A 15087-nucleotide genomic window follows, 5' to 3' on the forward strand; every position below is an offset into this window, starting at 1 on the left:
CAGTTGACCCTATGTTTACTTTCTTCACTGACAGACAAACATAAAAAGCTATCTGTCAAAGTAGTCAAAGGCACATGGTTTTAAAGCTATTGTCATCTAATTTTTTTGGCCTTCAAAACATCTTAAAATGCACATATGTAGATCAGAGAAATCTAAATTTTCTCGGGGGAGCTTGCCCCCGAACCCCCCTAGATACCTAACATTCGGTTCCTCAGTGATTATAAAACCGTGCCATATGCATGTTACTGGATGAATGAATGAAACTACTTAATAATGAGCATTAGACCATGAACTAACTTTTTTTTTTTTTTACATCATACCCTCAATGGGGGCTGAGCCTCCCTAAAATGAAAATCCTAGAATCGCACCTGGTGTGCAGTATGAATAAGACATTAGAGAGCAGGCTGTGGGCGTGTTGTCTGAAGCTGAGACTAGTGTGCCATGAACCCGGCGGGCTTTAGGACCCGCCCATAGTAAAAGAAAGGGAAATGTTTGATGGATCGTGAAGTTCATTCAAGCTTTCAGTCAGCGTGTTAATATTACACACGATAAGAGACGCAAATGAATTCCGCGTAATTCACAGACTGATCTGTAGCGCTGCTCGTAAACGGGAGCTGATGACCGTGAGCATGTGACGGGCTGTACTGTGTCTGAAGCTGCTCTGGCTCACTCACTCGTTCGCTCGCTCGGTCGGGGATCTGTCAGCAGTGCGGAAGAGAGGGAGAAAGAGGGATGGGGCAGATATATGCCATCAACTGACTCACAAGAGACTGAAATGATGCGGAGATTCCGTCGCGCCATAAAGCCCGAACACAATTCAACAAAATAAGAGGCAGAAACATGCTTGTTCGGATAGACCCGCGAGCGACAGACAGCAGTCAGTGACATTGATGAAGCCAGCTGTCACTCACTACACGCTCCCGAAGCCTCGACACACGCCGAGGGTCTTTGAAAGCTCGATTTCGGAACTGAAACTTTTTTGTAAAACATCAAAACAGATTCATTCGAGTGTCTTCTGCGAGAGCCAAATCGAAAGCAACTTCAAAACGCAAGAGCTGTGATCGGGAGATTGTTGAACAAAAGACACGCGACCAAGTTGATAGGTGAGTGCAGTTATCATATCAGCATGGAGATAGTGACAGACAGTGTTTTGTTTCGGTCATTTACAGCGGCAGTGGTCGAGCGAGCCACTTGGCAGGAAGACAGTGGAGAAGCTGTTGCAATGCTGTTCTGTTTTTAACAATGCAGCTGGTTACTTTAGTGTGGAGACTGAGTCGAAGGGGCGGGATCTTACTCCTAGAGCCCTGTTCTGTCACCCTAATTGCACTATATTCATGGTATAGACTAGAGTAGTGCAGCCAGAAACAAAGCTTTGTGTTTTGCCGTGGGACACAGGGTGTGCAAGAACAGAAGCCCAATAAACTGACACGAACCATTATCCATTAGCCTACAGTTGTTTCTTTCAATATGCTGCGTTATAATGACGTCAATAAACAAATCGCGGTTGGTATTTAGCTGTGAGGTAAAACATTATTTGAATATAATTAAATTCACAATTTTGTGACGTCACGTCAGGAATATTATAAAGACAAAGTAGCTTATTAAAAAAAAAGTTAGAAAAAAAGTAGACTACCTCTTAATTAAAGTACGATAACGAGTTGCTAAAGTAAAGTGATGATACACACGCAGCATGGCAACACTGCATACTAGAGGTGTAATTTAGGGTGGGGGCGACAAATCGCGGTCACCATAGTTATTGATTTCTATGGGGAGGATGAAGAGAATTTTTTTCAGTAAAGAAAAATCTCCAGCCACCATAAAACAAGACTGCAATCAATGCAAGAATGATATGAGGGGAGTCAAGGGATGTCTGCAGCATAGTAGGCCTATTTACGTTGCTGATTTTATTACAGGTAAATGCAGACTGAATGTCTTTTTAATAGGCTACCTGTTACATCCCTGTCCTATTCTGGTTTACTTCTGGTTGGTTTAAGCTTGTCAAGTAGTTTTTTCCAGTCTGACCTAAACAAGTGTTCAAAATGAGCCTGCTAAACCAACAATGACCAGGCTTGAACCACCTAAGACCAGCCAACCAGCTTGTGCTGTTTTTAGCTTCTTCTTTTTTTCTTCTAGCCAGCATAGTGGATGATGACTGATAAAAAAAAAACCTTTTAAAAATTATTATTACATATATAATGTGAAAACCCATTACGTCTTAGGTTTTTTTTTGCACACCCTGATATATGTCACTTGTATTGAAGGGAATATGAAATAATACTAATTTCAGTACAGATTATGTAAGATAGGGTTTGGTCTGAATTATTTGGGGCTATAAAACAATACTAGGATACATTACATGCCATTGACCTGTTGGATTGGTTCTGTAACACACACCAGATTGCTGTCCCTTCTGCCTCAGTAAATCTAATCCTCATTGACTGTATTGATTCTACTGTGCTTGAAGGATTTCTCAGTTTCGCCAAACAGGAATGCCATGAAACATGCAGGGGAATAGAGCAATGTGTTTAAATACAGCTGCTTTACTGGTCTTACTGAATAGCTCTATCTCTATACTGAGTGTAGAGTACAACAGACATTTCTTATCTGCTTTAATTGCCAATTAGGTGGCTGTTCTCCAAATGTAAGCTGATAGTTCCAGTATTTATCATTTTTAGTGCACCAAAGCCAGCCAGTCGCAGGGGCTGCTGAGAGCTGGATGTGAGTGAATAATTCAGAGGTTATACATCTATTGGCGGCACTTCAGCAGTGCTCAGTCGCTCCTGGTGAGTGTGAGAGAAGATGCAGTGAGCTTCCTGTGTCTCTGTGAGTTTGTTAAACTGATAACGCATAATCAGCCTTTATTAAAATGCAAGCAAGAATCAGACTGATCTGTCAGTCAGCAGTAGGCTATGTTGTCAAATATATGCTAACCAACGAGACAGTTGAGCTGTGAGTGCAGACAGTTTGTGGTAGTCTTTTTGTGAATATTTTACTAGCTCTTTCAGAACAGTGTCTTGCAGACAGCTATATGAATATTAATTTGACACCATAATTCTTACTAAATATGAATACAACAATGACAGATTCATTTTGTACTTAATTTTGTCACAACGTCAGCACTACTGCACCGCATTTTATCATGAGTCTGAAAGTTGTGTTTATAGGCTGATCAGATATGAAAAACTTCATAATTTTAAAATGCCCATTGCCCTCTCACTGTTACAGTAATGTCGACGTTAAAAATGCTATTGCGACCCTTTTTTATTTCAGTAATTTTAACTTTATTGTTCTGTTTAAAAGTGCTTTTCCCGTTAGCTCAGTGCTAAGGTAGTAAGCTGTTAAATTGCTAACCAAAGGATGACTGAAAACACAAAGAAAATGAAAGGTTTAATTTGACCATTTTAACTTCAGTTATATTATATTATGTGATATGTAATTTTAAGAAAAAATGGTTAAGAAAAAAACGACTGTAATGCAATATTCTAAGAGTTTGTGAGGGGAATGAATCTTGCATTACAAAGTATTTCTGTGTGAAGCAGGATGTTCAATGAGAAAAAAATGTAGGGAGGGACTTGATTTTATCTGGAATGCAGTGGACTGAAGAAAGTGGGCGTTACATACTTGAATGTAGCCAGACCTAAACATGTGTCTGCTAAAACAATGCCTTATTGATTAAGATCCAAAAGCCCACCTCAATGACGTCAGTTTTAAAAGAATTGATATGATTTTGATAAAACATTTACTTTGTAGTTTTTAAAGTCAGCATGAAATGAAAATTGTTGTTTATTAAATGTTATTGATCTTATTGTGTAAAACATCTATGCATGTTTAATTTTTTTAAAACTTGTCAATTTCAATCAAAATGTCAGAACTTGATTTTCAGGTGAAGTGTCATATCATTTAGTCCTCTACAGTTATTTAATCCATTTAAACCTCGGCCCATTCTTAAAGGGATAGTTCACTATGAACATCAGTGGTTCTTGCTGAAGCTCAAACGTTCTGCATAACACAGGAATGAACTTCATTGGTTCTTGCTGAAGCTCAAACATGCTTCGTAACACGAGAATTAACTTCATTGGTTCTTGCTGAAGCTCAAGCGTGCTTCATAACACGAGAATGAACTTCATTGGTTCTTGCTGAAGCTCAAGCGTTCTGCATAACACATGAGAATTAACCTCATTGGTTCTTGCTGAAGCTCAAAGTGCTGCGTAACACGAGAATGAATCTCATTGGTTCACGCACGTCAAGCGAACTTCCGTTTACCACAACTGATGTGTGAGTTGATGAATGTTTATATGTGAATAAAAGACTAAATTCAATCTCTTCATCATATAAAGTGATCCTGTCTCTTCAGAAAATTTGGACTAAACCTCTCGATTCATATGGATTAGTTTTACGATCTTTTTACGAACTTTTTGAAGTGTCAAATTGGTAGTTACGTAGACTGTCAATGGAGGGACAGAAAGCTCTCAGATTTGATCAAAAAATCTTCATTTGTGTTCTGAAGATGAACGAAAGTCTAATGGGTTCAGAACGACATAAGGGTAATTAATGACAGAGTTAAAAATTTTGGGGTGAACTAACCCTTTAAATTCGACCTCAAGCTCGTATTCAGATACAGAAGCAAGTCACTGCCCCAAATTTTTTTCTTTTTCGATAATCGTTTTTACTCAGATGTACATCACAATCGAGAAAAAAAATCCCTTGCTACGTCTTCTGATGCATTGTGACTTTAAAACGAGGACCAGCAAATCGTGTAATGAAAGTGTTTTGTTTTTTTTACATGTTGACTTCAGAGGACAACACAATATGGAGCAGTGTTGTGTGCAGACTTGTCTCATTGCCAGGGAGGAAATGCAGCAATGTCACCTCTGCTTTGGGTTAACACTGATTCAGCAATAAAAGACACTGGAGAATACTGTGCTGTAGCGTAGCACTTCTCCTCCTCTGTGCATACACAAACACACACACACACACATCTCACCTCTAGTTCCTCTTCTCTGCTTGTGGAGCGTGAGTGAGCGAAGCCATAGTGTTTACTACTGTCAGAGACTTGAGAGACAATCAGAGAGACGCGTGAGAGGGTGGTACGGGGCCACAAAAAGAGAGTTGATGAGGACCTTTGTTGTGCTCCTGTCACATATTTCGGAGGGTGGGAGAGAAGCACAGAGAATTGGAGTGTAACAACGTGTCAGGAGGCAAGAAATCTGAAGAGGCTGCGAGAAAGAGAGAACAAACCTTTGAAAGTAAGTGTAGTTGGGACATTTTAAGACATTACAAACCCAAATAAACATTGAAATTATCTTGATAACACTTTATAATAAGATTAGGTTGCATGAACTAACAGTGAATGCTATTTTTAAAGCATTTTTGATTGTTATTGTCATTTTTTACATGTATAAATTAACATTGGATAATGTATTATGAAAGAACATGAATTAACAATAGAACATTTCTGAATTAACGATAACCTGGAGTAAAAGTTTCTGTAAACTATTGCTGCTCATTGTATATGATACCTAATGAATACACTAATGTCAACAAACTGAACTTAAAAACTTAAAACTAAAGTTTTACCATTATCATATTACAATTTAAAGGGGTGGTATAATGCCCTTTTCACAAAGATGTAAAATAAGTTTCTGATGTCCCCGGAGTGTGTATGTGAAGTTTTATCTCAAATTACCCCACAGATATTTTTATATAGCAAATGTAAAATGCAAATGCAAATGAGCTGCTGCTCCCGGCACATTTTCAGACAAAAATTGAGAGACTCAAGAAGAAGTGACAGCATGTAGAAGCAACAGGACATTTCTGATTGGTTAGTCGATGAATTTATGTAGCTTATGTGTAGTTATCTTCTAGTCATTGATTAGCATATTCTGTCTTGATAATCTATAAATCGTGTTCCAGGGGCGGGGTTTATGTTAATTTTAGGGTTAGTGATGTCATTACCCCGGGAGGAATGTCGTGTAGCCCCTCCCGCCCGTTTGTTGTAGTCCTTAAAAAACAATTTCTTTAAAAGCAAATATCTCCCTTGATTGTCGTAACTTTGCAGATGTTGTTTATGCTCAAACAGCAACATTACACACTAACTCAAGTTAGAAAAGTGAAATCATAATCAACCACCCCTTTAATATAGACCCATATGAAATTAATTCAGATCCTGCATAATGCAACAGGACGCCTGTTTGACTTAATCAAATTTTAATGTTCAGCATGTTTGTGATAGCCGTTTGTTTTGCTAGATTTTGCTGTTGTACAAAAAGATTCCAGCTCTGCACATTATTTCTAGCAAGATTTTATTCTGATCAGCAGTGAACTAGAACAAAGCTTGCAATCACCACCCTGGTATTTTGTATAAACAAGAATTGTGTGATTGCGCACGTACTGAAGCATAAGTCTTTTATTCCTGCCGTTGTCATCTTTTGATGAAAGTCGAGATTACTGTGCATTTGTGAGGTGAATTAGTCTGCTTACAGACTCCACATCATGCATCCTTTGTAATCCTTGACTTAATTCTGCAGGCTTTGTGATCTCTCTGTGTATTGAGATAAAGACAGGGGTCTTTTGTCATCACGGGGATCTGCATCAGAACTCCAGTGATGCAGCCTATATGGCATGCCTCAGTCATACACGTCCCTCTTATCCCCAGAAATTCCACTATGAGTGTTCAGTAAGACCAGGATTTATGCGTGGGTTTCTGACATTGTATTTGAAAAATGTACATCATAATTTCCTTTTGTACAACTAAATGTCCTGACAATGTAGAACTTACATAATGGAACGCCTTTTTAGGATTATAAAATGCGTAATTTCAATTCTGACTTTTGATTGGTCATTTAGTGGTGCAAAATACAATACAATACAATGCAGTACAAAACAGCTATATTTAATGAATGAACCATTATTTTTGTTATCCATCCTGTTATGTAAGGTTCTATATCTTTTCTATTGCCTGGTATTTGATATTTGATTTTTTTTACTAGCACTGTAGATTGCTGTTACTGTTGATTGTAATGTCACCTTGAAATATGTGCAGTAAACCGTTTCAGAGCTCTCTTGTATAACAGCCAATTAATCATTCAGATCTATTGGTTATTAGTCTCTGAGGTTGATTCTCTAACTTTTTAAGGGATCTAACCTGCAACCCTCTTTTCTATTACTTAGGACTTGTTTTTTTCTTATGCAGTTTGTAAATGTCAAATTTTTTTCAAATGTCATAAGAAATATTTATCTTTCTTTTGAACTTTTACATTTTTTTTATAGAAAGTAGTATAGATTTTTGTTATCAGCCATAACATGACAATAATTATTTGCATGAAATAATCGAAATGATGCTGGTAACGAGAATAATATATATATATATATATATATATATATATATATATATATATATATATATATATATATATATATATATATATATATATATATATATATATATATTATAAAACAGTTGAGACTTTCTCCTGTTTTTAGTCAGTACTTGTACTGTCAAAAAAGTGTGATCAGGCTCTTCTGTGGAATAAGGTATTCCAGAAACCCAGAGGTTTGTTGACACATCTTCCACTGTATTTGGTTTAGTGATGTTTGAGTGTGTTTCCCCAGTATACACATGCGAATAAAGCAGTCATCTAGGAACGGTCTCATCAACTGCAGCAAATCACATCAGCATAATATTCCCTCAGCCTGCCTGTGTCTAATTGTCCATGACTTTCCTGTATTTTGCTTTCATATAAGGCTTGTTTGTATATTCTTTGGAAAGATTGAAAGATAAGCTAACTATTATATCTGCTTTCTTAAATTAGTTGTTTCCCACCTATTCCCAGTTATGTTTCTATCTTGATTGTGCAATGCAAAGCTACAAGTAGGGTTGCCAACTGTCCCTTATTAGCCGGGACGTCCTGTATATTGGGCCTAATTTATTTGTCCCGTACGTGACCTCCCTTGTCCTGTTTATTGACTGCTATGCTGATCTAACCACTGACTGATACAACAGCAACACAACACTTGAGAATGATCACGACACCGGTCATCATCCAACCACAGCCCAGACTCATGCGCATTAGACCATACGAATAACCTCTACATTGAGAATTCATCATTCTTTTGGGACAAATCATTGTTTGATTTGCGAACAGAATCCTCTGCTGTCTGGTTGCTCCCTATGAAGGTAAAAGAGTAGCAAAACTCGAGAGCATGTAGATGTGAATTTGAGAACTTGTACGATAAATATTCGTACTTGTACGTGAACATTTACACTCACAGCTCCAATGTGAAAACCTGTAAAATAAAAATCTGAAGTTGAATGTTGAAATTTGCACTTGCAGACAATAGTCACAAACCTGTATTCTGAATTTGGGGGTGTAAATGTTCACGTACAAGTACGAATATTTATTGTACAAGTTCTCAAATTCACATCTACGTGCTCTCGAGTTTTGCTATACTCTTTTGCCTTTATACTCCCGGTTCGATCCGGACTCGCGCTAACGGCAAATCCCTTTCACTGTCTGCGTTTTGATTTCGGCAAATCAGTTTTGGCAAATTCAAACAACGTGATTATTGTTCATGAGTCCAACATCCATCCAGCCACGCAAGAAAACATGAAATCTACCTGAGGGAATATGCTGATTTCATTTCTGATTATTATTAATGTTTTTTTTTATTTTTTATGTCAGGATTCTTTGATGAATAGAAAGTTCAAAGAAGCTTTTGTAACATTATAAATGGCTTTACTGTCACTTTTGATTAATTTAATGTGTCCTTGCTGAATAAAAGTAGGCTATTAGCCTACTGTCTTTAATATTTTTCAAATGTAGCGTACTGTATAATGTTACAAAAGCTTTCTATTTCAGATACATGCTATTATTTTCAACTATGGTTTGTGTGTAATGTTATTTTTATTTTGTATGACCTTAATTCGTTTTAAGATTAAAATTGTACATAAATAGGTTAAGCAAAAAAAAAAAAGTTTATGTCTGAGAACCTTTTAAACACATATGAACCTGAAATGACATAGGCCTATACTGTGTGATACAGTAAATATTTTGAGTGTCCCTTATTTTCCTGTAAAGAACCTGTAAAGAATTGTCCCGTATTTATCTTTTCTGAAGTTGGCAACCCTATAGCTACAAGGATATGTAAACCTCCCCAAGCATTCATGTAAAATCAGTCTGTAATTGTACCTGCACGGCAGAGCGGGTGCTTATCAGTTAGTGGTGAGATTGTATCTCATGCCCTTGAAATGGCCACAGATATACAGTTTGTGTTCCTGCCCCCTGCTGGGTGTGTCAAAGGGCACAATCACATTGTCTGTCTATGGCCCCTTTACACCTGGCATTAACATGCATTCCATGACGGTGGCCGTTTTCACAAAGATAGACTTTGACTATGGCTTAGATATCGTAGATAGTCAGACTTCAGATAAATTCCACTAAATCAGACCGTTGCACAAAGCACTTAAGACTCTGACTATCTTAAGTAGGACTACACTGCAATAGCCTTGCAAGCCAGACCTACATCAAGATGTTAGGTCTGGCAACTCACCATAGACACGGCTCAATCCGAGGGGCGGGGTAAACAGTTGTCTTTCAAACTCACTCTGCACGCAATAGGACAGCGCTTCAACCAACCAGAGCGTTTTCCCAACAGCGGAGCTAACGTTAGATGATAGATTCAACTTTTGAATCTGGCCGGCAAAACTACGAACACATCTTCCTTTTTTAAGAATGACTTAAGTGCCGTTCTTTGCTCTTTTCTCAAAGTAAAACTTAACTCCAAGTCCTCCAGAGTCGCGGCCAAAGCCGATTTGAAAGACTGTTCGCCAGAAGCAGCAGCCATTCTTTGTTTTCAAGTAGCAGGGAACCGTCGCAACTCTGTCGTCATTATGTTAAGGCCGCCCCGCCTACTCTATACACGATGTGATTGGCCTGACCCAATTTAGGTTTTTACAGCTCCGAAAGTCAACGGAGAGTTGCTAGACTACCCTGGCTGCAAAATATATTTTGCTGCCACTAGGGTGCGTCTAGATTTCTAGTCTAACACTGCAATGCATTCTGGGTAAAATAAGACATTAAAAAAAAAAAAAACATGGTGGATCGAGTAAGCACATTCAACCATTCAGTGCAGTTTACCCCAGCGGAAAATATGTGTTTGTTGGAGGAGTATAACAGTTACAAGGACATTTTACTTGGGAAATTTAGTGAAGAATATAGTAACTAATTATGCCATTTTCCCTTTTCTTGTGGCTGTATGTAATGTAACTGATTGTTTCTGCTGGTTGCCAAGGTAACATAGAGTCTTAGACCTAAGTTAGCCTGGGGGTAAGGTGTCTAATTTTTTTGGTATAAATAAAGTCAGTCTTTATTTTTGTGAAACAGTCTAACTTGCATTAGCCTAGTCTATGAGCAAATTTTAGACTTGTCTAACACTATAGACCGGTCTAAAATAGCTTTGTGAAACCGGCCCCTGATAACATCTGAATGTTCTTTTGCTGGATTGTATTTATCTCCACTTACCTGTGCAAAATTGAAAATGGCACATAATGCAAATTAATTACTTAAAAATCATACAATGTGATTTTCTGGATTTTTGTTTTAGATTCTGTCACTCACAGTTGAAGAGGACCTATGATAAAAATTAAAGACTTCTACATGCTTTGTAAGTGGGAAAACCTGCAAAATCGGCAGTGTATCAAATACTTGTTCTCCCCACTGTATATACAACCAATACTGACAAAAAGTAAATAGTACAGATATATCATGCATCCCTCTACACATTAATATTTACACCTTTGTCAAAGGTTGTCAGAATCCACCCCTGACCACCTCCGAAAGTTTTAGATCACAAAATCACAAAAAATGCATATCAAGTGTGCTTTTACAATTGAGCGTTTGTTTTGAAACCTTGTGCGTTTTCTCCCATGGTTTGGTTCGTTTAGGCACACTGTATGTGAACATGGCAATCACGCTCAGATCCGCACCAAAACAATCACTCTGAGACCAGGGCCGGATTAACAATTTCCTGTGCCCTGGGCAACAAGACTCAAGGCCCCCCGTAGTAAGGGGGGTTCGGGGGCATGCTCCCCCGAGAAAATTTGGATTTCTCTGACCTACATATGTGCAATTTAGGACTTTTGAAGGCCAAAAAATTATAAGAAATAGGCTAGCTTTTAAACCTTGTCATTAGATTATTTGTCTGCTCTCTCCTCATCTTCATATTTCTTATTCTCTCAGTATTCTTATACTGGCCTATTTCTACCTCTCCTAAAGCTGAACTTTGACTGATGGTCTTTTCATTTTCGTCTGTGTCAGTGACGAAAATAAACATAGGCTCAACTGATATTTATACGTTTTATGAATCATTTTCTTAGACATGTTAATTTACTCAAGGCTACCAGGAAAGCTGTATAGCTGTAAAGTCAGTATTGACATTAGGAACCTTCTGCAAGCTTTGGAATTTGAAAACGTCTGTTTTTAAATGTTAAAAGTAATTTTAAATAATACAAATTATAGACTACGTTTAACGCAGTTGGTGGAATTGGCAGACGTTCCCTTAAGCATTCGTGCGCTGTGGAAACGCGTCAAAGCATTCTCAGGTATAATTATGCAGCATTAATGCACGAATGATTTTGAAAGAATATTTCATCATGTCGATATACAATGGTCACATAATGTTAAAACTAATCTTGCTATTGATATCTTTGTTAGACTACCGACCCTATAGAACAAATGTCCGGCTAATATCGAAACTGAAACGAACTTTACCGCGCTCGACCAGCGGGAGTGCATTTCACGAATTAGTAGGCTAATCGCTGGCGTTCAGCGGGGAGGGAGGAAAGTCGCGTGAACCCGCGTAGATGCACTTTATGCAGTGAAGAAGATCGTAAAGAGTTTGATAACTTTATTAAATTTCTGTGTATTTCCTACCTGTCAGGGCCCCCTAGATGTCATGGGCCCCTGGGCAAGTGCCCAGTTGCCCTAATGGTTAATCCGGCCCTGTCTGAGACCGCAGGCCATCTGGCTGTATACTGCCCTACAAAGCAAAAAGGCAGTAACTACGCAGAGTGCAGAACTGAGAAAAATGACTTTAAAGTTATCCTGTCATCCAGCCTAAGTAGTTGTAGGTAGATTATTGGACATGTGGCTGTTTTGTTACTTTATGTTAGCTTATTCTTTGTACATATCAATCCTCATATTTAATTTGATATTTTACCCCTATTTTGCAGTTACTGTATTCTTGCTTTGTATTACTTACTAAAAACGTGGCACCATACCAAGGAAAAAAGCAGTAACTACAGATTCTCCAAAAACTATTTTGCCACAACTTGGGCTCTGGGTGTGTTAGATACACTGTATTTGAATTAATTGGAACCATTTGTTTTCCTGAACATGGATATACCAATCCCAAACTAATTTGACCATTTTAGGTCAATATTTTCCACCCGGAAGCTGTTCTGGTGCTGAAACGGCTGCTTAAAGTCGCACATTGCTAAGCTGTATCAAGGTCCAAATGGGGACCATTTATTTTAAAAAGGACCACATTATTATGTGTGAGTATTAGATTAATGTGTGTCTGGGGGTGTTTCTGTATCTGTAATGTAGTATCTGCTATACCTACAAATCACATTAATGTTAAAGCACTGCAAAACAACTTTTCTTTGGAGCAAAACAAAATCATTTTGCCTACGTGTTTCTAATTTGTGTGAAGTTAGAAGGGTGAAATCGCAAATGTTAAAACCGTCCCGTGAGTAGGCCTATGTCTCGATACCAAAATTCCAGTAGTCGGTACCGATACCATTCAAATTTTACGGTTCTCGGTACCAATTTCGGTACCACAGCAAAATTTGTTGAAATTTTTCTATTTTATTTAACTGTTTGGGAAAAAAAATATTTATGACGGTGATCATAAGTAAATAATACATAAGCATTGAAGGCTACATGCTGTTTAAACGTAAATATTGCTTATAAAAAAATCAAGTGAAAATTAAGCAACCTTCTATGCACGCATTATTTTTAGTAGTAGTAGTAGTATTTTTAATACATGGAGACGTGGCTAAATCTACTGTACAGTAGCCTAATATAATTATTTCTGTCAATTTCTTCAAGTTAAACCGAACTTTTATTTTGACGGGTTGCCGTGAAGACCTTTGAGTTTCTGTGTGTGTATGATATGACGATAGTTTTTCTCAAATTAAACGGTAAAATGCTCATGAAGTGACTCTCAGAGCGGCTCTGGATATGAATTTCATCATGCCATCATATCGTGAGGCAGCAGAGACTGAAAACAGCGCGAGCGTCACTCATGCTTGTGTGTGTGTGTGTGTGTGTGTGTGTGAGAGAGAGAGAGAGAGAGAGAGAGAGAGAGAGAGAGAGAGAGAGAGGTAACGTTACCGTAAATACCGCACGTCTGCGCCATTCATTCACAGAGACAAGCAGAACATGCAGGGTTAATGTTTAAATTGTCTTTTTGCGGTTTAATATATTATACACAGACACTATATCGTGGTATATGTCGGCTACGTCAATATGCACTTAGATAAACATAGAAGCAACTCCAGCTCCTATTACAGAAATGCTGGTATCGTCACATTTAAAAAATTTCAGTACCGAAGTACCGGTACTTTTGACAACACTACCCGTGAAGATGCCGCGAAATCAGCTGTGTGTGTTCACCATGGCAACAGTAACTTCACTGCGCAGCAACACGGTTATTTTTTTGTTAGGTAAAACATAACAAGAACACAGTAATGGATGTTACTGTACTCATGCTTTGTTTCACGAGGGCTTTTTGCAGTTACTGTACAAACGACTACCATTTTTCTCCAAAACGACACACATTTGAGATAAGATGTTTTGTCACATAACAAAGGATGCCTTGAATGTCATGAAAATGATAATAACTCATTTTTGACCAAAAATGCAGTTACTGCCTTTTTGCTTTGTAGGGCAGTATTCACACCTGTCTTGTTTGGTTCGATTGAATCGAACTCAAGTTCGTTTCCCCCCTTGGTGCGGATCTTTTGGGCAGGTGTGAATACAGCAATCGCACTCGCGTGCGGACCAAACAACTGTACCAAGACCCATCTGAAGAGGTGTTCTCAGTCCGGTTCCAAACAAACTCTGGTACAGTTTGAATTTCTGTCCAATGAACGGATGACCTTAGCACACATGTGGTTTTGTGTACAAATTTTGGTACACTTGCAAAAAGGGCAGTGTGAAAGCGAACCACACCAAACAAAAAAAAGAACAACATTGTATTCGGTCCAGACAAAAGCAAGTGAACTAGCGGACTTTCCTGGTGTGAATAGAGAATATTTTGTAATTGCGCTTCTCCGTGTGAGAATGCTGTCCCGATGAAGCCGATTCCTGCTCTAGCTGCATTATAACATTCATATAGTGTTTGTGTGTGTCTTGACACAGTAGTCCTCTAGACAGCGCTGGGAGATCCAGAGAGAGAGAGAGCGCATTTGAATTTGCTGCAGTATTAATACGAATGTAGTATATCATTTAACAGCGGGAATGATGGCTACATTCGTATAGTGTTTGCATGTCTCGACAGTTACAAATAAAGCCGCAATAAGCGAACCTGTCAGTTATCTTGATGGATGACGCAGAGGAAACACTGACCAATAAGAGGACAGTTTACTCACTTTCATGAACACATTTTGGTACGCTTTGAAAGGTTGCCTTGTAAAAGCGAACCGAACCAAGAAGAAAATGCCACATTGTAACAAATTAAGTCACTGCTTTGGAACGAAACAAACGATCTATAGGTGTGAAAACGTAATAGACCTACTAAGTGTACAACTATCTTTCTTTGTCAGGTAAAAAAATAATAGAAAGACCATTTCTGGGTGGCGCTGTGTAGTGCAAAAACAATGTATCAAAACAAAAAGCAGGGTTTGTTTCAGATTCTTTGTGATGCAAGCCAGAAGGAGTTAAGAACCCTGCTATCAGCCCTGCGCCCCACTAGTCACTGTCTCCAGGCTCTTCTGAGCTTCCTTTAAGAGAGAGAGAGAGAGAGAGAGAGAGAGAGAGAGAGAGAGAGAGAGAGAGAGAGAGAGAGAGAGAGAGAGAGCATCAG

The 15087-nt window shown here is 38.3% G+C and overlaps 1 protein-coding gene across 1 annotated transcript in view; it reads left to right on the forward strand.

Annotated features, from left to right (window-relative positions):
* The first annotated feature begins 472 nt into the window (after positions 1–472).
* camkk1a (calcium/calmodulin-dependent protein kinase kinase 1, alpha a) overlaps positions 473–15087 on the forward strand; it is an 88440-nt gene continuing 73825 nt past the window's right edge. Inside the window, exon 1 of the mRNA XM_081365665.1 lies at positions 473–1103. The gene's annotated coding sequence lies outside the window, so the exon portion shown is untranslated. The remainder of the gene's footprint in view (positions 1104–15087) is intronic.

The sequence above is a fragment of the Scardinius erythrophthalmus genome, assembly GCF_964197995.2.
Source record: "Scardinius erythrophthalmus genome assembly, chromosome: 5".
Lineage (NCBI taxonomy): Eukaryota > Metazoa > Chordata > Actinopteri > Cypriniformes > Leuciscidae > Scardinius > Scardinius erythrophthalmus.